Raw genomic sequence first — 25,070 nt, 5'->3', positions numbered from 1 at the left:
TGTAGGATGAGGCTTTCTTATAGTCGAATAAAGACAACACAGCGACCGGGTAGTATGCGATTTGCCACTTGAGCTTTTAACTTATAAATCTATTGCATGCCACTTATCGGTCAAAAATACAAGAAATCATCAGAAAGGTAGATTAATAGGGAGAATAAGATGTTTGTGATATCTAGGTCTTCCTCGCAGCTCAAAAGGCACTGTTTGTTATACTCGTCCAAATATAAAACAAACGATCTGTCTCCAACGTAAACTATTTAGACTGAACACCAGCCAAATGAAAGCAGCTGCCACTAGATTAAAAAGTCATTTTCTCAGCCAACTCAGATTAAAAAAGAAACATTTTATGAACATGTTTCTTCAACTCAAGCAGATTTTTATTATTCTGTGTTTCAGCTGCACATAAAAATAAAAACAGCGTCTCCTGGCATGATCATTTGCCAGAAATATAATTTCAGATAAGCAGATGGTGCTAAACTAAAAATATTAGTAGGGTATTATCTGTAAAATTCAAATCATTTAGTATATGTTGTCTTTAGTCTTTTTTTTTAAAAACAAAGAATGGTTTTATTCTAAATCTATTACACCAAAATATAGCTCATATTTATTTTCAAGGATGTTGGCATTTCTCTTATGTCCCCTATCTCTAGGGGCTCTTGACAAAAATAATAAATTTGCAATATACTGTACTTTCTTCACTCTGGGGCTCTGAGATAAATCCAGATACAAATTTTAAAGGTGACAAATTGAAGTTAGACTTCTCTTTAGTAGTTGACTCGCTTGCTGTTCAAGGCTTGGGCACATTTTGCGTACCAGGAGTCCAAGTTCTAAATAGCCAACTGTCATAAAATGCAAGGAAGCACATAAAAGAGAAGAAAGCACAGTAAATAGCTGAAAGACAGGTCTCCCAAGTTCCATTAGTAATGAAAACAAAAAAATTAAAACAGTCCCTCCAAGAGCTCGGTGAAAGTTCTCCCCCCAGGGCCCAATAGCTACAACTCTGGGGACCAAGCAAAGCTCTGATGCCAAGCATAGGTAAGATTAGAGCACTGCTTTCGAGCTGTCTTACTGCACAGCATACAACAGGTGGAACCATGGGAAATTGCCAGCATCAACTAGTTCTGACCATCGTATATTTCAATTTAATATTGAAACTGCTTCCCAAGACCTCCTCATTTCTAATGCCACTCCTAGAATAAATCAAGAACATTACTCAATAAACACAATTCAGAGTGCAAATCTGATATCAAAAGTGTGCTGTGATACATGTTAAGTGTGTAGAAAATTGAGTCTACTCCTGCAGCCACCAGCATCCATGACTATGAGCGAACTACTTCAGACAAAGAAACAGCTTTGGCATTATGTTTCTGGGAAATAGAAGAAGGCTAAGCTCTATTTAGAAATATATTGGCAGCCTTACAGGGGTATTAAAAAAAATAGATGATAGATAGATAGATAGATAAATAGAGAGATAGAGAGATAGAGAGATAGAGAGATAGATAGATGATAGATAGATAGATAGATGATAGATAGATAGATAGATAGATAGATAGATAGATAGATAGATAGAATCACTCTTTGTAGTGGGCGCTGTCCTGTGCTCTGTAGGGTGTTTAGCAGTATCCCTGGCCTCAATCTACTAGATGCTAGTAGCACATACTCCTTGGTTGTAACAACCAAAAATGTCTCCAGACCTTGTCAAGTGACCCCTGGAGGGCAAAATCACCCTCAGGTAAGACTTGAGTAGCCAACCTATCCTACACATTTCTCCTTACCTTGTGATGGAGAGAGCCTCATTAGAAAGAATAAAGCATTTTCTCAGAGGTTTTGCGTTAGGGTTACCAGATTTCGCAAATTAAAAATGGAGGATGCCCAGTTAAATTTGAATTTCAGATAAACGACAAATCGCTTTTTAGTATAATCATGTCCTAAATATTGCATAGTGTTTAATCTTATTTCTGGTGAAGTGCTAACATCATAAATAAATAACTGTAAGTAAACAAATTGCTAGTTTGTAACAGGGGAAAAACTGGATTAAATAGTTAGAATGACAAAGATAACATAGTTCACAGTCAGTAGGTTTTAGTGAAAATAGCACATACTTTGGAGCCAGGGAGCCCTGAATTGGAACCTGGAAATGTCCGACATAATTCTATTGCCAAGTACTTATGTGAGCCATATGATGAAGAGAGGAAGCTCTTTAAAGATGAAGTGAATAATGCATAACATTCTAGTATTTGGCATTCTCTGTACATATTGGGGCTGATGACCCAGGACTAGGAGCACAGGAGACAGGACATTCCTCTGGCACTGCCACTACCCAGATGTAATCTCATAGGTCCCAGGCACAACTGTGGGGGAGGGGAGGCAGAGGGGAAGCCAAGAAGACTGAGTTGGACTGTAGACTGAAGACTATCTGTCCACCCGCAGCTACCTGTCATGCTTGACCAGAAATAGCTGAATGACCCACTCAGGGCCACTTGAATAGGACTGGAAGCATATGCTGGGCAGAGAGGCATGCAAAGATCGAGAAAAAGAGAATTGCAACCTGACATTGTAGGGCTGTGGTGTTCAACCCTTAAAATGCTCTTGCCAAAAGAGCTTTTCACTCCGATTTTCCACCTTGCAATTGGTCTGACAATGTAGAAAATATATTAAGCTTTTTTTTTTAAATAAAAAGGGACCTCCCTATATCTCTATTTCTTCGTCTGCAAAAGGAAGGAACAGGGCAAATGAACTCTAACATTCATTCCAGCTTTGAAAAATGATGTGACTCCTTCCTTCAAAGGCCTGACTAAAGTCCCAGTTACTCCTGAAGGGTTTGTCTGAAGATCCTGCCTTCACTAATCTGTCCCTTGGATTTTTTGTCTCTACCATCCATTAAAACAAAACAATCTATCATGAGCTGCTTCATATTTTAAGATTATATCACCTTTCTAAGGCATATAGAATAATAAAACAAATATCTATGTATTAACCACTCAATCTAAGAAATCACGTTAGCAGTGTTTTCGAGGTCCCTATGGCATCCTTTTCCCCAACAGTAGTCGCTGCTATCTTGAATTTTGTTAATGATTCTCTTTTCATTACTCCCTTGCTTTTCTTAATAGTTTTACAACATATCCCTAAAGAATATTTGTTTTAGCTGCTTGCTTTTGAATGTTATATATGTCAATGTAGGTGTGTGTTTATACTCTATCTTCTACATTCTGTGATTTCTTTTAATCATTAGTATATTTGGGAGAGTCAGCATGTTGGGTGAAAATTCTAGTTCAATCATGATCACTGCTCTGCAGTATTCCATTGTGTAAATATATTACCGTTTATTTATTTATTATTCTGTCAATGAACTATTGAGTTGTTTCCAGTTTACTGCTATATTGAATAATACTGCAGTGGATTTTTTTTGTCTCCTGATACACATAGACCAGACTTTCTGTAGAGTATAGAAGTAAAGCCATGGGGTATGTTCATCTTCAGTTTTCTGGATGATGCCAAATTGTTTACCAAAGGGGTTTAACAAATCACATCCTTACCACCACCAGAATATCGCCCATCTTCCACAATGAGCATTATAAAAGTAAATAAAAATAATTTTCTTTGTTTACAGAGGGCAAAGAGACCATTTTCCACCCTCACCCCTTTTCCTAGAGTGACTCCTAAGGCATAGTGATATAGCAAATCTGAATCCTTACTCTCCAGTTTTCACAATATAGTTATCTCTAAGGAAGAAGGCCAAATAGACTCTAAATATGTAAATGTGTACCTCTGGAATTAGCTGAGGAGGCTTTTGAGAAGTGTGTAGGAGACCTTCAGAAGGCACAGTCCTTTGTGTCTCTGGGAGATAAGAGAAGTCGTTGTTCATTATTTTGCTTTGGTCTATAATTATGTGAGAATTTGTCCTAACTTCATAGTATTTTGTGCAGACTGCCTGCATACATGTGTTTTCTCTCTTTTCTATAATGGTATGGAGACGATCTTGCTGGCAGGATTTATTTTTCAATCTATTTTTAAAATAACCTTTTAAAACTTTCGGAATAAATTTAGATTTGCACAAAAATTGTAAAGACAGTATACAGAGTTTGCATGTCCCCCTTATTTCTACCCACTAGAAATTTTTATTTTGTTTAATATTTAGTATCTTCTGCTGTTTGCATATACATTATGTATATTACATATATTTGCTAATATATATTTTTCTCTATAAGAGTCTGGGGAAGGTGTTATTCTAGGTTTCAATACAATGAGGACTTAGCTATGTAAAGAAATGGCCTAGTCAAATTTAAAGGTAGAGGTGGGAGAGGGTTGAATTGCTCCCCTAAGAGAAATGTGTTTGGGTCTTAAAAGGAATAAATCAGAAAAGGGGAAGAAGAGAAGGAGAACTGAACAAGGACACAAGCTGATGCAGAGTTGTAGAGGGGACCACAAAATTGTTTTAAGAACCTGAATATTGATGTTAACTTTGGTTCATTGTAAATCGGAGGTGCACCAAATACATATTTTTAACCATATGCCCAATGACTCAAGCCAAGGCCAGAATCAAATATCCTATTCTAGAAAAAACTTCCATACATAAAATTTAATTTTAAGATGTTACAATTTTAGTGTTAAAAGTTATAGTTGTCACTTTTTAAAGTGTGACATTTTACTGTAGCTACAGCAATATCTGAGCTCAGAGAGAAGCTGGACTGCCCTTCAAGCACCGCATCACTTGTTTGCTTTATGCACTAAATGGATATTCATTACAAGTGAAGTCAGAGCCCAATGTTTTTGGCCAGCACTGCCAGCATGGAGTTCTGCTCCTCGTGATGTTACCGCCATTTATCACATTTCCTTCCTAATAGTAACTGAACAAAGTTAAAATTTACCACCTAGAGTAGAAGGTTAGGTGGATGGTGATGGTGCAATTTCACGGAAGGAGGCTCACCAACCGAGCTTTGTATGGGGCTTAAAGAAAATCATTTCTGAACCAGTTAAGATGGTGCGGTAGGTAAACGCTGTGCTCATCTCCCCTCACACTGCAACTGGGGACACACAGAAGAGGACACCCTGAGACTGGTAAGAGGAGCGGAGACATGGAATGGGCTGGTCCCGCCGCCACATATAATAAATAGTTGAGAATGGGAAGAAACATCTCGGCTGTGGAGGTACCCCTGGAAGAGCGAGGGGACCCAGCCCTACACCAGGCTCCTGGCCCCAGGTTCCAATACTGGGAAGAGGAATCCCCACAACCTCTGGCTGTGAAAACCAGTGGAGTTTGTGGCTAGGTGTGACGAAGGGCACTGAGAATCACAGAGATTTCTCTAAAAGGGCCCATGCATGGACTTACTCGGTGACGGACTCAGTCACTCTGCACTCCAGTGCTGAGACAGCAGCTCACAAGGCACTAGGGACACACGTGGTGGAACTGAGCTGTCCAGCTTCAGGGCGAGGGCTGGAGGGGCGAATTTCTCTCAGACAGAAGCGCTGGCAGAGGCCACTATTGCTTTGTTGAGCCCTCCCTCCCAGTGTGCAGATGCAGGCGGCCACCATGTCTGAGTCTCCATCAGCCTGGCTAACACTGGTTGCTCAGCTCAGGGGATTCCCTGAGACCCGCGTCTCCCAACCTGCGGGCCTACCCAAGCCACTTCCAGTGGTTTTTTTGATACAAACGGCCTGTCTTGGCTCATGCTGCAGACTTTCCTAAAATCTCTCAAAGGTTCACAAAACCCAAAGAAGTAGCATCTGGCCTCACCATGCCCTGTTCCTCTTGCTGAGCAGCCCTAAGCCTCGCACTAGTGGCAGCCGGCCTTAGTTCCTGGCTTGGCCTCTCAAGGTACCTAGAAGCCCAGCACGGGTGGCAGCCATCTGTGGATTGCTCAGTGACCCTTACCAGGTGGCCCTGGAAGTACACAGGCTATAGCTAAACTCGGCCTACAGCTGGACCCCTCCGAGGAGGCCCTTGGGCCGGCACACCCAGTGGCCTGCTTCCACCAGCACCAGAGTCACAGCATCTGAGCAGGATACACCTAAAGGGCAGACTGGGCAGGCACCAGCGCTACTAAAGTGAATCCTGCTTGGTAAGGTCGGTCTCTCATTGGTCAGTTTTAAAAACCAATCAGCCCAAGGGTCAATACCTCCCACTGAAATGCAAACAGCAACCAAAGCTCAACTACAACAGCAGGACACAAACAACCCATACAAGGGTCACACCTTGAGTGAGCACCTTGCTCAGGTGACCAGGGAAGACTGTGCCCCTGGGCCCAACAGCACACCTACTACATAAAGCCACTCTGCTAAGACTGGGAGACTCAGGAGCCCTACCTAAGACATAGAAACAGATACAAGGAGGCAGCCAAAATGGGGAGACAAAAAACACATCCCCCATGAAAGAACAGAACAAAGCTCCAGACAAAGAACTAAACAAAATGGAGACGAGCAATCTAGCAGATGCAGAGTTTAAAACACTGGTGATAAGGATGCTCAATGAACTTAGGGGAAGAGTAGAACTCAGTGAGCACTTTAACAAAGAGATAGAAAATATAAAAATGGAGATGGAAAACATAAAAGGGACCCAGTCAGAAATGACGACTACAATATCTGAGATGAAGAGTACATTAGAGGGAATCAACAGATCGGATGAAGCAGATGATTTCTTTAGCAATTTAGAAGATAAGGTAGCAGAGGACACCCAATCAGAAAAGCAACATGAAAAAAGAATCCAAAAAAATGAAGATAGTTTAAGGGGCCTCTGGGACAACATCAAGCATAACAACATTTGCATTATAGGGGTACCAGAAGGAGAATAGACCAAGCAACTGAAAACCTATTGCAAGAAATAATGATGGAAAACTTCCCTAACCTGGTAAAGGAAATAGACATACAAGCCCAAGAAGTTCAGAGAGTCCCAAACAAGATAAACCCAAAGAGGCCCACGCCAAGACACATTCTCATTAAAATGCCAAAGGTTAAAGACAAAGAATCTTAAAAGCAGCAAGAGAAAAGCAGTTTGTTACCTACAGGGGAACTCCCATAAGACTGTCAACTGATTTCTCAACAGAAACTTTGCAGGCCAGAAGGGATTGGCAGGAAATAGTCAAAGTGATGAAAAGCAAGGACTACAAACAATATCACTTGATCCAGCAAAGGTATTGAGGAAGCATTCCTGAAGTTGAGGACGCATTAGTTGAAGATAAAAATAAAGAGCTTCCCAGACAAGAAAAAGCTAAAGGAGTTCGTCACCACCAAGCCAGTATGACAGGAAATGTTGGAGGGACTACTTTAAGAAGGAAAAAATATATATCAAAAATATTAATAATAAAATGGCAATAACTACATATCTATCAACAAGTATTTCATTTTTGTTTTAACGCCTACAGCACCCAGTCTTCTTAGGTGGTCTCCCATTCAAGTATTAACCAGGCTTGACCCTGCTTAGCTTCCGAGATCAGACAGGATTGGGCACATTCAGGGTGGCATGGCTGTAAACTCAACAAGTATTTCAAAGGAAAATGAAATGCTCCAATTGAAAGATAGGTTGGCTGAATGGTAAGAAAACAAGACCCTTACATATGCTGCCTACAAGAGACTCTCTTCAGATCAAAAGACACAGACTGAAAGTAAAGAGATGGAAAAATACATTTCATGAAAATAGAAATGAAAAAAAAAAAATTCTGGGGTAGCAATACATATACCAGACAAAACAGACTTTAAAACAAAGGCTATGACAAGAGACAAAGTAGGACCCAGAAATCCCACTTCTGGATATTTATCTGAAGAAACCCAAAATACTAATTTGAAGCAACATGTTCATCTATATGTTTATTGCAGTATTATTTACAACATCCAAGATATGGAGGCAGCCTGGGTGTCCATCAATGGATGAATGGATAAAGAAGAGATGGTACATATATATAATGAAATATTACTCACTTATTAAATCAATCAATCGATCGATCAAAGAATGAAGTATTTCCATCTGCAGCAACATAAATGGACCTAGAGGGTATTGTGCTGAGTGGAGTAAGTCAGACAGAGAAAGACAAATGCCATATGATTTTTCTTACATATGGAATCTAAAGAACGAAGTAAATAAAACGGAAACAAGCTCATAGATACAGAGAACATTTTGAGGGTTACCAGATGGGAGAGGAGTTGGGGGTGAAAAAAGGAGATGGAATAAGAAGTACAAATTGGTAATTACAAAATAGTCACAGAGATGTAAAGTATAATATAAGGAATATAGTCAATAATATTGTAATAACTGTGTATGGAGTCAGATGGGTACTAGACTAATTGAGGTGATCACTTCCTCAGTTTCATAGACGTCCAATCACTATGTTGTACACCTGAAACTAATACAATATTGTATAGCAACTGTATTTGAAAAAAATATATATATTCTTTAAAAAAAAGGTCATTTCGGAATATTTTCAGGAGCAGCCTTAAGATTGTTTTTCTTGCTCTGGCTTTTTATTTCCAATATGTGTGCCACACTTACAATGCTTCACATGATCAGGGGAGATAAATTTGTCCTCAAACCTTGGATCTGGAAATGTGGCATTGGAGCAAGTAATTGGCTTTCAAGATGACAAATCTATCTCTGAATTTCCACCTGCATCTCAGATTTCATTGCATTCACATCAATTTCAGCATCTTCACTGGAAAAAATGATAGAGGTATCTTTCCGGTAGGTCATAGAGAAAATACTTGCAGCTTCAAGGCACATCAGTCTGGTTAACTGCTTCAGCAGCTCCCAGCAAATAAAGTATCTTCACTGTAAATATAACCATTGATTGATAATAAGCCTTGCTATGTTGGTATCATTATCTGCTAAGTACAGAATTAAAGGTTCATTGTCCAAATAACATTTTTAAAAATTACATTATTGTTGCCTTCACGTATTATTTGGCCTGCAGCTTGGAAAGCACTGTTGATAGTACCGGCACAGTGTTACGGAAGGAGTTCTTGGTTATTAAAAGCAGCGATGAGTTAAATTAATGCTTCCTCAACGTTAGTGATCCTCGGGAATGCTGATTCGATAGTTTGGGGTAGAACCCAGAAATTCACATTTCTAACGAACCCCCGCCCCGCCTCCATGAGATGCAGCTGCTGGTGAGAGCCCCACACTTGGAATAGTTCTTGAGTTAAACAATGAGCTTGTCCCCTACCCACTACCTTCAGTTATGGGTCTGGTTTGCTGAAGAGGTGTCCATCTGCTTTTCTTACTTAACCAGTTTCTAAGCTCCTTTTCAGTCCTCTGTTCTTTAAAAAAATAATAAAATAAAATAATAATAATAATAATAATAATGATAATAATAAACAGCTTTATTGAGCTACAACTAACATACTATACAATTAATCCATTTAAAGTGTACAAGCCCATGGTTTTTAGTATATCCACAAAGTTGCACACCATCACTGTAATTTTAGAATATTTGTATCACTTCTAAAAGAAACTCCATATCTTTTAGCTTTCACCTCATCTCTCCCCAGCCCCTGGCAACCATGAATCTAGCTTCCGTCTCTATGAATTTGCCTATTTTAGGCATTTTATAGAAATAGAAACCATACTGTCGCCCTCTGTTTTTAAATGTTTTCTTGATGGGACAGGATCCCAGCAATATCTGTCACAACTGAACATGATTAGAAAAACAATTCTGTCGGGCACCAGTCTTTAAGAAATGAGGCTCTATGGGATGATGTCTCTTCCTGAACAGGGTCAGTGGCATTAGCGGTAAAGGTTATTTGGATTTCAAAGTTTTCCTATTTACTGTTGTGCTGGCATCTGTTTATTTTATGTGGTCACCACTCCACCTTTTGAGAATGACCCGTTCTTTATTTTGGAGGACTTGTCTTCACTGCTCCAACTGTGTGGTTTTAATGGTATTGCTAATCACAATAGCTTCCTTCCCATCAGTCATGTTATGGACTGAATGTGTGAGGAAATGGGGCCTTCAGAGGTGATTAGTGCTCTGCTCTCAATGAGATTAGTGCTCTGCTCTCTGCCATGTGAGGACATAGCAAGAAAGTGGCCATCTGGAAACCAGGAAGAGAGCTCTGACCAGAACCCAATCATCTTGGCATCCTAATCTCAGAATTCCCAGCTCCAGACTGTGAGAAATAAATGTGTATTCCTTCAGCCACCCAGTCTCTGACATTCTGACAGCTGCCCCAGGTGACTAAGACAACCCAATTCATAAGACAGGGCATATGACACAAGCTTGCTCCATCAGAGGAACTTCCCTGGACATTTTCAAATTAGCCCTAAGGGAAAAGAACTGTTTCTCTTCAGGTGTCTGTGCTGGGAAGATGTGAGCCCATGAGCTGCTATCAACCAGGGTTTCAACGTCCCAATTGAAACCTGCAGGGAGAAGCAGAGATGGGGAGGGAGGTAGAGTTTGAGGAGAAGGGATCCCCATCTTGTCCCTGAGGTTCCCAGGGCCGCCCTGGTTCTTGTTTCCCCAGGACTGTGTTTGTTGATTCTGACCTCTAATCTAGAAGTAGAATGAACCGCAGGAATGTCTGAAGGCTCAGACCCAGAAACTCATGGGAGCTTAACCTTTGACGTCACCAGTCTCGTGGCGAATGAGGGATGTGCAAGGGTTGTAGGCAAGCAGGTAGTCAGGCTCTGTAGGATGACTGAAAGGAGCTAAGAGTGTAAAAAGATCCCAAGAGAAGAGGCGGGTGAAACTTCTCCCACCCAGCAAGATTCTCACTCTGTGCCCACCTTCCTTAAAGGAACCTCAGAGGAATCAAGGATGTAAGCTGCATTGTCTCCTACTTTGTGAGGCTGTTGGACTGCAGCTAAGTTTCTGTATCTTTTGACATCAGAGAAAATATATTCCTTTAACTGTGTGCATGGGCATCTTTCCATTAATCACATTACTGTCCCGCCGAGACAAACCGTGCAATGAATTATCCGAAGATCCTTCCAATAAATTCCCTTTTACCTACAGTCCTTTTTGTTTGCTTTCTTGTCTATTTAAAGAAAAAAAAGTTCCAACTAATACAACTACTGATTCTAAGAAATTTAGTTATCATCCTGCTTATCTAAAGATAATGTACTCACTATACTTTTGTGCAAAATCTGACTATAGAAACCTGTCAATCAGAACACCATGCACCAGCCACCAATCCCAGAGGAGAACTCCAAACACCTCTGCACATCACACCTTCATATCAGAGTTGCCAAAGGAAACACAACACAGGCAACAACTGGATAAAACAATCCTTTACTTACACAGAGAAGAGGCCGAGAAAGTTCAGCTTCAATAGAAGGTGTCTGTCCCCAGTGACCAGCAGGTCCCCTGGGCAGCCAACACAGGGCAATTAGTCTATGCACACCCCTCCAGTGTCACATCAGAAGGACCCTGGCCCCTCCCCAGGGAGTGTGAAATACCAAAAGCTGGGCGCATGCCTGTAGGCCGTTGACATACATACTTGAGTAGAATGAAGGAACATTCACTGAGTATAATACAGGGAAAGATGCCCACACAGGGCAATAAGCCCAGTCCCAGTTGTGTGGGCTCTTTATCTCTTGGTAAGGACACATTCCAGGCCAAAGCCCATTCTGAAATGGCCAAGCAGGGGTCACAAGACTGTGCACATAAGACCGCCTTTCCCAACAATAACCATATCCATTGGAAACTTTGGCTTGCAAGGTACAGAAAACCCAACTCAAACAGAATTGGCTCACATAACTGATAAAATCTCATAGTAAGGGCCCCAGCTCCATTTGTGACTCTGTCCTATGCTTTCCTATGTAATACTGTCACCATTTTAAGATAGGAATTCCTTACGGAAGCGACATGGGTCCAGATTTTATCTCTCCTGACATTACTCTTCTCTAATTGGACAAACAGCATTTCCGAAATAAAGGGGAAGAAGCAATCTCAAAGACCACCTCATTGACCCAGGCTCTGTTTTGACCTAGTTTAGTTTGATAATGGTTGAACTTCAATTGCGCATCAGGTATTGTCCATGAATGAACACAGCCTTGCCTAGAAAAAACTCACAGTCTTCTAGTCAATACATAGTTACTATGACTACAACATCAAATACTAATTTAAAGGTAGCTCAAGAAACACAGAGGAGAGTCCTTAGCCTAACCTAGGGTGTTGTAAAGGCTCCCTGGTAAATATTTCCTGTGCTTGAAGTTATTTCCATTTGGGACTTCAACTCCATACGGACATTCCATGACCCCACAGCATCCACTTAACCTTGGCAGGGACTGGCTCTCATGCCATCCTAAGTCCATTCCTGAAGAAGCCTTTGCAGAATTGTATTTTAGCCAGTTAGTGGTTTTCTTGTTTCCATGTTCAGCCATTTGTTTGTTCCCTTGTTATATTCTGTTTCATTAACTTCTGACAGTATAACGATCCCATCCTGCCCTCCTCCATTTGTTCTTACAGCTCCCCACCCTCTCCACCTACATGTGAAAACTTAATTTTCATTTTCCAATGTATGGAGACACAGCAGCACTTTTCAGAGCAAGTCAGCTGGTACTGGGAAGGCGAGAACTGACATTTTATTAAGTGCCAACTATGTGCCAGGCACAAGAGTAGAGTTGTTTGGTTTTTTTTTGTTTTTGTTTTTGTTTTTTGCATCCAATTAATTCTCAAATTAGTCTGTGGGACTAATAGAAGGTATGTTACTCATAGAAAGTTACATGGCTGCTTAGTGGAGTGACAGGAATCTATAGCCAACGCTGAGTTCCAAGTTTCTCCAAAGCTACACTTTCTTCATTACCCAGTGATTTCAATTTCGTTCACAATAAAAATCATCTAAAGAGTTAAAACAGGCACAGAGACACACACACAGGGACACACACACACACACACACACACACACACACACACACACAGACCTTGACCTCACTGCCAAAGAGCCTTATTTTAAATGAGTGAGGCCCGGGCATCAGTATTTTCCTTCAAAGCTCCTCGGATGATTCTAATGAAAACCCAGGGTTAGAACAAATTGTACCAGAATGTGCTGCCTCCCAAACTATCTCAATAAATTTCATGAAACGAAGCAGAAGCCAGACAGCACTTCAATCTAAAAATAGCTAATAGTGGCACCCATACACAGTAATAAAGGGAACAGGGTAGTTTCACCTAAGACACTTCACTCATGCCAAGAGTTTACGAGAGGCCTGGGACCAAGACAGACAGCGCGAGTCAGATTCCAGAAGCCTGCTATTGACTTTGCTTCTGAGGTCGCCGATGACGGTTGGCTTGTCAGCACACGTCACAGATGCCCTGCCGCACATGCGCTCAGCCCTCCCGGGTTCACCTGAAGCTATCGGGGAAGACAGGCTCACACGTGCGCAGCCACCGGGTCTCTCTGCATCTCTGCCCGAGGGCCTTCTCTTGTACCTTGGGAGCTGGCTCAGCCTGCGCAAGGTGTCTAAGAAGTGCCAGGGATTTACTATCCCCGAGGGCAGCACTTAACCAGTGGAGGATAGAAACCTGTGGCTTAATACCTCAGCTTCCTATCCTCAGTGGGACGATTCGGATGCTGCTGGTTTCCCCAGAGCTTCATTAGCACCTGCTTATACTCACAGCTCACCCTTTCGGGGACTTCTTCCCTATCCTGTCTAATGGTGTCCCCACTCCCTCACTTAGGCTTCCTGACATCACCTCCCCAGTTTACTCCCTGCACCCAAACCCTAGTCTCAGGGTCTGCTTCGGGGGAACCAAACTAAAACAACCTCTAGATGTCTCATTTTTAGCCTCAGATATAAATAAGCACTAAGCCAGCAATGATACTAATTTATACACAAATACTACTTCGTAGCTTACAAAGAGCTTTCACAAATTCTCATTTCGATCACTAAAGGAAGAGAACATTTCCAAACACCATCACCAGAAGGTTTGGGGATAGACGCCGTGGGCTTTGATTTCTTGAGAGAAAAGTATCCCATTATCATAATAAAGACAAGGATAGATTAATTTTTCTCTTTATGCGGGTGCTCTGCTGACTCTATTTCACTATGAGTGGGTTCTTCACAAGAAAAATATAGTCTATTCAAGCAAATATTAGAAATAATTCTATCGTTTTATACGGGGATGCTCAAGCAATTAGTGCAACAATGTCGGTGGTTTTCTTTTTAACTCATCATTACGTAAAATTATTTGCTAAAATATGTGTTGTGGAAACATTTTTCACTGACCTAAAAACAATTTAACATGGGTCACAGACTAGGGATTACAGAGAAATGCACCTTTTTTTCTGTCTTCCTATCATTTAAATAAAAATGGGATAGAAAGGGGGTGATCATTGGCATTGCACCATAAAAAGTAATATACCTGTGCTATTTCTTCGCAACACACAAAAGATCCTCTGGGGTATTATAGCTTATAGCAGTCTTAGCTATAGAAAACTTTAAATAAAATCGACTGGCTCAAGGAAAGGATATTATTATTATTTTGAGAATAAGAATGAGCGAAAATGCCCAGCTTTCTCTGAGTTTAAATCCCTAATGAAAAAGATAATCCTGCAGAAGAAGAATTCGATTTAAGCTATTATTGTCCCATCTGTGCTGAGTCAGGACTGGCCACCTTGCATTTTTCTTCACGGAGAGTAGGGCTCTTTTTTAGTAGAATTGTAATCTTTTCTCTACAATTTGGATCTTTTTGCTGCTGGTTGAATTTCTATTATTCCTATTTTAAAGCATTTTCTTAAAAACCAGATTAGAAGTTCGAAGTTTATACAGGAAGATACCACATTAATCATGTAAGATATTTTAGTTTTATACTTACTTTTCAAGAAAATCTAGATGACTTCTTAAAATGTCTAAGCTATAAAATCCACAAATGAAGCCTTGAACTTCGGGTTTTTTCTCTTAACCCATTGGCTCCTGACCTTAATTAAAACACACTATTTCATTCATCTTTTGGATTTGGTCTAAGTGGTCATGACAAAGTGAGGTGCAAAATGGGTGTTTCATGTTTCCTCATTCAGGGCGATAGTGTAAAGGGGCAAATTGCTTCTCAGGAAAAAAATTAAAACAGGAAAAAGTGCTGATCCTAATTGCATGGCTGAGGGAGAGGGCAGGCCAGATATGGAAGCAACATCTATCTAGGCTCACTGAACAGAAGGGCATTCAAACTGAAGAGGTAGGAATCTGGGGATACTTAGAGAAGTTAGAAAGGGAAAGGAAGTGGGTGCATAGAAAAAAGACACTAGGAATCAATAGAGCCCCCAGAGAGAAGCTGGATTTGCATATTCGACTTCCTCAGTACAGTCATAGCTTCCAAAATACATCAACAATTTCTGTTTTAGCCATCAGTCCCTACTGGAACATTCAGTGTAGAGAAGGGGAAACCAGTAGGTTGGGCTGAGTTTGTAGTCTGACCTTTTTATTCCTGATAATAATAATATGGAGATGTTCACACATTAATTAAAACAGTAGTAGTGTTCCAGATCATCATACTAATTATTACTGTAGATCACAAGAGGGTAAAATGTTAAAAATGTGTATATTCACCTGTTTTTCTGTGCTAAATTAAAATGACATTATCTTGAGGAGGTAGGAAGATGTAATGCCCTTTCCACATTTTTCTTTGGGACTTTTCATCTTTATCGTTGATTTTTAGATTGTGGATAGAAATCCGTTTTGGGGGAAAATTCAAAATGCATTCACTTCTTTGAGGCGGATCTTTATCTAAAAGAGATGATTATTTGTTATCAGCATTCCAAAAAAAAATTTTATTGGGATTATTGCCCTCATCTGTGATTATTTTTATAGTTTATCAAATACCAAAATTCTGGTCTGCAAGCAACTTCAAGAGAAAAGCACGGTTTGAAATCGATAGTACTGAGATTAACAGAGAGGGCAATTTTAATGTTTCCTACCTGAGGACTGTTTGAGAGTCAGCTTAGTTGTTTTAAAATCATCCAACAGCTCCATACGGACTTGAATTTTATGTGCTGCTCGTGAGGATGTCATCATATTCAGATATAGCACTTAAATTTTACCCTATGTTTTGGAACAATACCTGCTTTCCTCTTTGCTAGGGTAGACGCAGTTTTGATATATGAATTTGTATTTCTGAAGTTGTAAATAGTTGACTTAAGTTCAAACACTACCACATAACACAGAATACTTGTTTGTGTTTTCAAATACCAAATATTACTTCGAAATCATGCCTGCTATGACATTCAGATGAGTTTTCTTTCAACACTTGGAAATTATAATATTCTTGGATGTTCTATTTACCAGCTCCCTTTCTCCTACTGCTGTTTGCACATCAGAGAAACAATGCAAGGTAAAAGATTTAAATTTAAGTCATGTGAATGTTCCAAGTGGTGGTGACTGGAACTGGACAGGGGTGGGGCACAGATGTTCCTACGTCACTTTATTCAGAATTTTTTCTGGACCTGGCTAACAGTTAGGTCCTCTGATATCAGCTAAAGCTGTCAAAATTAAATCAGTTGTGAAAACTCAAACCTCAGGAGTCATTCTTTATCCGAAAATCTGTAAGTATTATGCTAACTATCCAGGCCCCAAGGAGAAAATCTGGTAAGACTTGGCAAAAGCAGATTCAAATTTTCTAATGCATGCTTCTCAGTTGGAAACAGATCACTTTTATTACCTTTTTCTTATTTTTCATTTGCAATTTGCGGACTCATAAATATTATACATAGTTAAAAATTGAATAAAATTCTGCGATTTACTTTTTCATAAATTTTTTAGAAAGTAGTTGGCTTGTTCTCTGGTGCTCTCATGATATTGAAGATGAAAAATATTATAGAACCATTTTGATGGATTTTGAGGTTTTAAAAAATGTATAGTGGGGAAATTGACTCTGGAATGATACGGTTTCTGCTTTGGTACCTAAATTGTATTTTTTCTACCTCCATCCCCGCCCTAATGCACACATTCCATTCAATTAATTGCAGGATGTATGACAACTGGAGGGGAACATTCTTAGTGAAAGCAACTACTAATAGTAGAGGAGAGATATTAGTTCATCAAGCAAAATGTTTGTTAACCAGTGGTTTTTGAGTTTGCCGACTTTGGAGATATATTGTTGAAATTTTAACATTTATCTATTATGGGATGTTAGAAATAAATTTAGGTACTTTCAGTGCATTTCTTGGCAGGCTACTGTTAAGAGCACCTAGTAGCTGTTTTCATGTTGATTTTTCTTAAGCAGGCATTTCTTCTTTCTAGTTTTTGTTACTCTTTGAAGGAAAAACTAAGTTCTCAAAATTAACTTTAGATTTGTGTGTGTGTGTGTGTGTGTGTGTGTGTGTGTGTGTGTGTGTGTTAACTGGCCTAGGAAGTTCGTGAGTTTTTTCCATGGGTGACCCATCTCGCCCACCAGTGTTGGAGTATTTAGACACATTTGCAAAAAAAAAAAAAAAAAAAAAAAAAAAAAAAAGAGCGAGAAATAATAAAAAAAAAAGAAAAAATCACAAATAAACATCATCTGGTTAGATTTTACTCATCTTTCTGGTTTGCTTCAATCTTTCAAAATCCTGATTCTGAATTTGGTATTCTTTTCACTCAGGGGTCATCTGAAAATGTGATCAGTTTGCCATCTCAAGAGAGATGGACAGCTTGCTGGACTGGCCTGTGCCTCACCTCAGGGAGCCTAGCAACAGGCTGTCTCATAGGAAGAATTTCAAAACTTTAAGCTGAGAAAGGTGACTGTTGTGTGCAAATTCCAGATTAGGATGATCCATGTCTCATAAAGGTCATTCCATTGACCATTAACCCAAGTCCTCCTAATTCCTGATGATGCACTCCCAATTGAGTACATCCTGCCCCTCTCAACTTCTCAAATACAGAGGAGCAGAGCCCTTCTCCTGGAGCCAATCTTTGGTGCTTCCAACTGTCCCCTTCTATGGAAAGAGAAGAGTTGGGAGGAGGGCATATACCATTGTCTGTTACACATTTCATTGGTCCTCCTCTAAGTTTCCTCGATGAACCTGCCTTACTTCCTGCATTATGTACTATGTGTAGTATTTGTCCATGTCCTGGTATTGAATAGTTGTCATTCGATGTGGAGTAAACACCGCTTGACCTAACGCTTGCTCTTGGAAAGACAGAAAGGTTCACCCGGGGGTGGAATACATTTTCCCTGGGTTTGTGGGCAAGTCATCTGGGTGAGTTGGAATGGCCAATGACTAGGTGGTCACAGGGCTTATGCTCAAACCGCAGAACCCCTGGATCGGGGTATCTGCAATGAACAGAAAACATGGGATGATAAAGCTGCCGTAATTCCATCCCCTGATTCCTCCTCAGCAGTTTGGAGATCTTTTAGAACCCTAAAGATGACAAGAAAGGTATAAGGTGTGGTGGGCAGAAAAATGGATCCTGAAGATGTCCATGTCCTAATCTCCAGAACCTGTGAAGACCTTATGTTGCATGGCAAAGGGGAATTAAGATTGCTAATCAGCTGACTTAGACATAGGGGGACTATCCTGGATTGTTGGGTGAGTCTGATGCAATCACAAGCGTCCTTAAAAGTGGAAGAAAGAGGCAGAAAAATCAGTCAGGTTGCACTGTAAAACTCACATAGCTGAGGGAGGAGTGTGTGCAGAGGCTAATACCTACTGCTCTGTCTGTCATCACCCCAGGCCAAGTCAAGCAGTCCCTGCAGGGCTTGGGGAGGAGGCCAAGTAGCTCCCAATCGCTTCTTGGGAAATAGTTTGGGGACTTTACCCGCATGTGCACTGAGAGCTCTGTGGACCTGCGTGATTGGCTCTGTGTTACTTTTTGGAGTCTGCCTATTAACACAGTGTCTTCTCCGACCTCTGATAAAGTTTAGGAACCCTATTTAAGGCTCAGTTAACTTCTACCCCTGAAAGGAAGTTATGTTTAATAAACCCTGGAAGGAAACTCTGTAAGCTTTGAAGACCCAAAGGCTGAATAGGTGCTGGGAAACAAACTCTTTTGGTAAGCTTCTGACATGAAGCCGTTGCCCTCACCAGGATGCCCTTCCTCTCACAGACTACCCAAGGCCACTTACAGGGTACTGTGCTCCCTGCCCTTCCAACTTCTCCGTGAATACATAGAGCATCATCAGGGTAGGGTCTCTATAAAACTCTTAGAAGAAAACCTACGGGTAAATCATGACTTTGGGTTTGGCAATGAATTCTTACACATGACACACACAAAAAAAAACAAGTAAAAAAATGAAAAAAATAGATATGTTGGATTTCATCAAAATTAAAAACTTTTGTGAATTCAAGGACACTATCAAGAAAGTAAAAAAAAAAAAATCCAAGCTACAAAATGGGATAAAATATTTTCAAGTGATATATCTGATAAGGCTCTAATATCTAGACTATATAAAGAACTCTTACAACTCAACAACAAAAAGATAAACAGTCCAATTTAAAAATATATGAAGGACTTGAACAGACATGTCTCCAAAGAAGATGTAGAACTGGCCAATGAGCTCATGAAAAGATGCTCATCATTAGTCACTAGGGAGATGCAAATTAAAACCACAATGAGATACCATTTCATACCCACTAGGATGGCTATTAAAAAAAAAAAAAAAAAAAAGCAAAACCCAGAAATAGCAAGTGCTGGCGAAGATGTGGAGAAATTGGAATCCTCATATATTGCTAGTGGGAATAGAAAATGATACAGCTCCTATGGAAAACAGTTTGGCATTTCCTCAAAAGGTTAAACATAAAATTACTGTATGGCCCAGCAATTCCACTCCTAGGTATAAACGCAAAAGAATTCAAAACAGGTGTTCAAACAAAAACTTGTACACGAATGTTCATAGCAGTGCTATTCACAATAGCCAGCAGGTAGAAACAACCTAAATTTCCATCAACAGATGAATGGATAAAGAAAATTTGGTATATCCATATAATGGAATACTATTCAGCTATAAAAAGGAATGAAATACTGACACATGCTACAACATGGATGAACTTTGAAAACCTTAAACTAAGTGAAAGAAATCAGACGAAAAGGGCCACATATTGTATGATTCCATGTATATGAAATATCCAGACTATGCAAATCCATAGCTACAAAAAGCAGATTAGTGATTGCCAGGGCCTAGGGAGAAAGGAGAATGGGGAGTGACTGTTTAATGGGTATAGGATTTCCTTTTGGGGTGATAAAGAAGAACTAGATAGGGATGATGGTTACACAACACTGTGAATATATATAATACCACTGAATCGTATCACCTTAAAATGGTTAAAATGGTAAATTTTATATTATGTGTATCTTACTAGAATAAAAACTAATAATAAAAAAGGACAAAGCCATCTAACAGGGTGACTATTCATGTCATGTCTGTCCATCTTGTCCATGAGGATACCCAGACTTGCCAAATGCTTTGCAGAAATCTCTGTATACTCTTTGTATCACATTGCTTTGATTAAGCAGCCTAATATTAGTGAAGTTACAAGTGAAAAGAAATCTGATGACTGATGCGATGTTCTTTGTGACCCCATCATTGTAGCTCGTAGCTCACTAATTTCCTGTGTGCGTGCTTACAAATTATTCTTTGAATACTGTAATGAATTACCTGGAGGGAACATCAAGTATACTAGACTGTTATTTTTAGTATTGTTTCTTTTTACAGAATTGGTTCCCCTCCTCTCCCACCCCCATCTAATCCTCTGGCTTTTCTCCTACTTTCCAACCATAGGAATTCAGGATCTCATTTGTAAGTTTTCTCTGATGGTTTATCAAATCTACCTGGGCCCAAACCCTAATACTTAGAACCAACTGATACTGCGTCTTTTGTCTTGTTTTTCCTCCTCCTCCTCTTCTTCCTCCTTCTCCCAGTCCTCCTTCTTCTTTGATCTCACCTCACACAAATCTCCTCTTCACTCACTTTACTTCGGCCAAACTAGTTTTCTTCCAATTCCTTACATCAAATATGCCACAATTTCTCTCACCAAGCTCTAAGATTTGGCCCTCTCTGTTACCTCTGCCTGGAAGGCCTACCCCCTGGATTCTACTGGTTAATTCCCTCACTTTTTTCAGATCTGTGCTCAAATATCTCTTTGCCAGGAAGGCTTTCCATGATCACTATATCTGAAATAGCAACTGTAGCCCCTTTCTGCATTTTTCTCTCTCACTATTTATCGCTTCCTGACCTAATTGTTTATCTGCTTATTGTGTGTCTCCCACTCTGACTCCCTTGCCCTCTCCCCTTGGCATTTCTCACTGACAGAGCTATGTGTTTCTTTTTGGATCGTCTGGCTCCCTCAGGATATTACGGAGGTTCAGTATTATTTATATAATAAATCAAGATTGGCCTTCAACTCTCCTGACCTATTCAGTCAATCAACCAAGAATTACTGAGCAATCTTTATATGCCAGGCACTGTGTTAAGTCTCTGAGTTACGGAAAATGAAAAGACATGGTGCCTGCTTGGTCACAGGAGAGGCCATGATCTGGGAATGTCAAGGGGGCCTCACCGAGGATGTGAAAGGGCTGAGATTTTTCTAAAGACTGAGGAAGGTCTCTGCAGGTGTTCAAAGTCACTGAGCTGAGAGAGAACAGAGCTCATTCCAGGAAGTTTTCTATTCTGAGGCTGGAGGCCCGGATGCAGAGGAGAAAAGGGTAACACATACCATCACCCAATTATTTGTTTATTGTTTACCTGTCCACCACTCTCTTTCCCCTTACTTCTTGGCCTTATCACCTCCTAAGCGAGCTCTAAGAACCTGACCCTGAAGGGCCACCATGCAGAGTTTGACACTGGCAGATGATAGTGCATGTGACCAAGAACACAGAGAGGGGGACACGAGGGAGGTAGGCCAGCAACTATGATGTTTGTACAAAGCCCTCATTATTCCCACTTGCAGATGGCTACAATACTTAAGAAAGCTGCCAAGTCAGATTAAAATCAATCAAGAATGTAGACTATGAGTCTTAGGTTCAACAGACAGAACTAGCGGTGAGGGAGTCATTGCTATACAAAAGCCTCCCTGTTTCAGCGTAGGTTGGAGCAGGACAGCATTCAGGGAGAGGCTGGTTAACCAACCCAGCATGTAATTGACTCTGTTCTTTTTTCTGTTCTACTAATGATTCATTAAGCAGAGTGTACCACTCACTGTGATCCAGATTCATGACTTCAAATCAAACAGAGGAGGCCAATTTCTGCAAAGTACAGGAAGGAAACAATCAATGCCCTGGGCTTGGCTGGGGCAGGCTATGCAGGCAGGAACCCTGACACTGCTTTTCTCTGGGCAAGGCACTTTGGGAAAACTATAGCTTCAGACATAGACACAGAACCGGTAGTAGAAAAAGTCTAGGCTATGATAAATACATGCCTTCGACTAGGTTACTATCACGTCATTAAAAAAACAAAACAAAACTAGAAATCATTATGAAGTTAGGACATTTTAGTTGTAAATGATTAGATTAGGGAAAGAAATGGACAACTCGCATGAAATATATTAAATAGAAATATTATAGCAGTAAGAAATTAAATTTTAGTCTACATTTTATGACTACAGTAAAGCCTCTGATGACAAGGATCACGAAAAGCCACAGGTTGCTCTGAAAGAAAAGGGTGTGCCTCAGCCTTTGACTGTCCTTATGCGTAATGGGACCTGTGCTGCGGACAGGGAGTCACGGTCAGGACAGAGTATGGAGAGACAGAATGATTTCCTACAGGCAAAGGTGTCAGATGAGGATGCATTCCATCTCCCTATTTGTTTAATCAGCATACAGAACATATTATATGAAAAACTGGGCTAGTCTATGGCCATGACACCCTGAATGCACCTGATCCTGTCTGATCTCAGAAGCTAAGCAGGGTTGGGCCTGGTAAGTACTTGGATGGGAGGCCCCACCTAGGAAGACCAGGTGCTGTAGGCATTAAAATAAATTTAAAATAAATTAATTTAAAAATTTTTAAAAAATTGGAAAATTGGGCTAGACTTGGAGGAAGGAGGAGTGAAAATTGGTGGAATAAATATCAGTAACTTAAGATGTGCGGATGACACCATCTTACCGGCAGAACATAGCAATTATTTGAAACAACATCTGAGGAAAGTAAGAGAGAAGGAAGTGCCGAAGCAGGGCTGCATTTCTAAGAAGACAAAAATCATGACTATAGAGGAAATAAATGTATAACTTTAACATAGACAATAAAAATGTCAAAATTGTTAAGGATTTTGCTTACCTTGGCCCTGTCATCAATTCGAATGCAGACTATAGCCAAAAAATCAAGAGAAGGCTGAGACTTGGAAGGGCAGCCGTGGAAGAATGAGGAAAGATCACCAAGAGCAAAGACGTGTCATCAGAGCCCAAGGCTAAGATCGCCCACACCTTCGTATGCCCAATTACTGTGAACGGATGCGGAAGTTGGACAGTGAAGAAGGCTGATGGGAAAAAAAAAATTGATTCATTTGAAATATTGGAGTTGGAGTTGGAGGGAGTTCTATGGATATCCTGGACTGCCCAAAAAATGAACAAGTGGGTCCTAGAGCAAAGTACACCTGAAACATCACTGGACGCGAAAATGACAATACCGAAGCTGTCCTTCTCAGGCACATCATGAGAAGGCAGAGAAAGGACAGTAATGCTGGGGAAAACAGAGGTAGCAGGAACAGAGAGAGATCAAACATGAGATGGACTGGAAGCCATAGGCCTGAGTCTATAGGAGCTGAGCAGGGCCGTTGAAGACAGGTCACTGTGGACCTCACTCATTCATATGGTCGCCAGGAGTCAGAGCTGACTTAACTGCACGTAGCACACACGCTTTAAGGAGAGCTGAGAACTGTTGGAAAGTTACTATGTGAAGAATTAATAATAATATCCACATTCTATTGTATACCTACTATGTACTAAGCATTATGATAGGTCCTTGGCACACTTTATTTTATTTCATCTGCAAAATAACTTTCTGAAATATATATATATATGTATATATACATATATATATGTTATGATTAACCTTATTTAGTAGATGAGGAAGCTGAGGTTCTGAGAGATTAAGCAAGCTGATTACGGTATACAGAAAAGGTGAGATTCAAAGCCTGAGTTGGCCTGGCTCGAAGGGCATACTATTTTGTATGAGGCTCTGAAAAGCTCTTTCAGGCTTTTGTGACAAATACAAAGTACCTTCTAAAACGGAGTCCTGTTGGAGAGAGAATAAGATGAGAATTAGAAAAGTGTCTTTACTTTATATGAATCTACAATGACAGAAATCACGGTTAGGAGATACAGGTGCTTCAGTAGAAAAAAATGCGTGATTCTCCACTCTTAAATGAAGAGAGATCCACAAACGAAAACAGCTGAAAGAAAGACTCTTATTTAAAAGGAAAGAAGTCACCTCGATGCAAAGTTAAATCATGAATATAAATGGGATATAAAATAAGAAAGTCTCTTCATGAGAAATATGGAGAAGCTTCAAGAAAAGAGTCCCTTCATGGCAGGCTTGTGTGGTAGGTTTTTTGGGGGAAAGCCAAAGAGAATTCTAGAACCTGACCTTCTATCCCATTTATGACTGACTATTACAGACTTTGACATAGAACTCAGAAAACATTCCAGTCCTGTGTAGGGTGGAGAGAAACATCACACTCACACACACAGGCTGACTCGAATGGGCTTTTCCCCAAACTGAAAGGAGCCTTAAGGTTTGAGTGGCCAGCCCTTCATGTAGCAGAGGAGTCCCCTCTGCTACATCATTTGTTTGGACGTATCCAACACCTGGGAGCTCACCTACTTCGATTCCGGACTTAATTATTAGTGGTACTTGTTTACATTTTATCTGAAATCTACTACCTTGTAACTTTCATTCATTGATCCTTGTTTTCCTCTTGAACTAAACAGAATTCTGTCTTACATATCATCTCTTTCAGTGCTGTCAGAGAGCCATCCTTTTGCCCCTAAATATTTTATTCCCTGAGCTAACCATCCTCACTCATTTCGGCTGTTGCTCTTATGCCATGATTTATAGCACTGTCTATGATATAACTCCTATGAAGGAGTTGAAGTTGGTCTATGTCTCTCATGAAATATGTTTCTCAGAATCGAACATAATAAATCAAAGTATGCTAAGATTGATTATCAAAAACATAGAATAGTGAGAATACTGTATTTCTATCTAAACAGTGCCAGATTCCTTTGGGTTCTTTTTTTT

General features: G+C 40.2%; 1 long non-coding RNA gene and 2 pseudogenes across 1 annotated transcript in view; 1 reads left to right on the top strand and 2 right to left on the bottom strand.

Annotated features, from left to right (window-relative positions):
* LOC118607701 overlaps positions 1 to 25,070 on the bottom strand; it is a 43,626-nt gene that overhangs the window by 4,571 nt on the left and 13,985 nt on the right. The gene's annotated exons all lie outside the window — the stretch shown is intronic.
* LOC118607887 lies at positions 7,350 to 7,468 on the bottom strand (annotated as a pseudogene).
* On the top strand, positions 22,681 to 22,801 carry LOC118608069 (annotated as a pseudogene).

Source organism: Rousettus aegyptiacus, unplaced genomic scaffold (genome assembly GCF_014176215.1).
Source record: "Rousettus aegyptiacus isolate mRouAeg1 unplaced genomic scaffold, mRouAeg1.p scaffold_m13_p_9, whole genome shotgun sequence".
NCBI lineage: Eukaryota > Metazoa > Chordata > Mammalia > Chiroptera > Pteropodidae > Rousettus > Rousettus aegyptiacus.
This window is presented reverse-complemented; position numbering and strand designations above follow the sequence as displayed.